General features: G+C 43.1%; 1 long non-coding RNA gene across 1 annotated transcript; it reads left to right on the top strand.

Annotated features, from left to right (window-relative positions):
- Positions 1 to 583: 583 nt before the first annotated feature.
- On the top strand, positions 584 to 1,665 carry LOC140994000 (uncharacterized). The gene is made up of 3 exons (XR_012178699.1): positions 584 to 697; positions 994 to 1,246; positions 1,346 to 1,665. It is a non-coding gene; the product is annotated as an uncharacterized lncRNA (long non-coding RNA).
- Positions 1,666 to 2,144: the final 479 nt, after the last annotated feature.

The following is a 2,144-nucleotide window of genomic DNA, read 5'->3' as shown; positions in this document are numbered from 1 at the left end:
ACCAGCAGACTGAGAGACAGTTTCATTCACCAGGCCATCAGGATGCTGAACTCCCTCCCAGCGCTGCCCCCCCTTCCTTCTCCGCCCGCTGCCCCCACTAACTCTGGACATTGTTGACCCCCCCCCCCTCCAAATGGCACCAGTCACTTTTACAACTCAAAAACACTTTAAAATCTACTTGCACTGTGTAAGAATGTTTACAACTTCATTGTCATAGTCCAGTTTATACCATTTTATACTGTCATATTTATATCAAACTGCCATATTTATATCTATATTTATATCCAACCCCAATACTGACATACCTATTCCACACTATTTATATCTCCGGACTTTATATTCCCGAATGTCTCTTAGCTGTACATATTTTATTTTTATTTTTATTTTTAGATCTATATTTCTATTTTATTTTATATTCTTATATTTCTATTTTCTGCTTTTTCTGTACATATTCACTTATATTGTCTGGACAGAGGGAAACACAATTTCAATTCTCTGTATGTCTTGTACATATTGCAGTTTTGACAATAAAGTCGACTTTGAACTTTGAACTTTTGAGGCGCTCGAGCGTGTGTATGGTTTACTGAGTGGGTATATTGCATGTGTCAATGGCCACAGGAAGGGGGTCATCACCAACCTTGCGGTGGAGGAGTTTGCCCAGGCAGAGGAGGATGAGTTGGAATGGAGGATAACTCGAGTAAGAGGATGCACCAAATTACAGCACATAGTGTAGAGTACTCCCCTTTCCACATATTGAATGTCAACTGTCAATGAATCCCAATATATCCTCTAAATTCCTTTATATTCCATGTATGGGTTACAATTTGCTATGCTTCCAAATACAGCATGAAAGTGCTCTACTTTCCACATAATGAATGAAAACTGCTAATTAATCCAAACTTAGCCTCTAACTTCCTTTACATTCCGGATATGATTTGCTATTTTCCACATTTCCACTACATGTCGGCGCTTGCTTGCTTGTTTCCTTCACAGGTTAAAGACCACAAAACCAAAGAGAGCTTTGGTCATGCCCTGATTCCACTTACGAAGAGATAGTACATGTGGTTTTACCGACTAATGTACAACCTACACAACTACCTAACCGGCAACTCTGAACTGGTATTTTCCAACAACAACAACGGTGGCCCATATCATGAAATACTCACCGCTTTTCAGAACTGCTGGGAGTCATTTGGCCTTCCAGGGAGGCCAACGCTCTCCCTGCTTCGCAGCAGCATCAGCACGTGTAAGACATTTTCATTTTTGTCAGATATTAATGACAAGTGTGCACAATTGTAATTGTGCACAACTATTAATGTATTTGTAATCGTTTCACTTTCTGTAGGTTGGGCGAAGTTTGGAGGAGAGCAAGAAGGGGAACATCCACAGGCTGATGTGCCACTCAACAGCCACAGCAGAGAAATTCTATGAGGCTGACCTGGGCTTTGGCGAAGCTTTCCAGACGCGTGAAGACACAGCCAATCGCGCTTGCAAAGACAAACAAAAACAGGTGCAAGATCTACACCAACACGCAGGTTGAGAGCACAAAAAGAGTTGACAAGGACAACAGTGTTTCCATGACTTCAGAGGAAGAAGAGGGAGCAGACAAGGGCAAGAAATGTGTTGCGAAGGAGACAGGACACAAGGAGGGCACAATTCAGTGTGACAGTGAAGCAGGAACAAGCAAGAGAATAACACAGGGCATAGGAAAGAAGATGACAAAGAGGCTTATACGAGACAGTGGCAGCAGCGAAAGCTCAGAAGAAGGAGGCAGCAGCCAAAAGCAAAAAGATGATGACAAAGAGGCTTAGAAAAGACAGAGAGACCATGACCCCGAGAGACCAGCTGACAATGTGGTAGAGGTTGGCTCATCTTCAGAGGAAGAGGAGGATGTAACAAAGACAACAGGGGCACCGGTTCGGGAAGATGCTGTAAGAAAGACAGTGAAACAGCACAAGGCCAAGAAACGTCCCAAGCTGTCTTGCACCCCAGTGAAGTCTACTGGGAAACATAACGAGGCCAAAAAAATTACCAGGCTTTCCTGCTCCCCAGTGAAGTCTCCTAGGACGAGAAACAAAAGCCCAAGAGCAAAGTACATTTAACTCCAAAAGAAGGTAAATGACTCTCCTCTCAAGAAACTCATC

Source organism: Pagrus major, chromosome 3 (genome assembly GCF_040436345.1).
Source record: "Pagrus major chromosome 3, Pma_NU_1.0".
Classification (NCBI taxonomy): Eukaryota; Metazoa; Chordata; class Actinopteri; order Spariformes; family Sparidae; genus Pagrus; species Pagrus major.
This window is presented reverse-complemented; position numbering and strand designations above follow the sequence as displayed.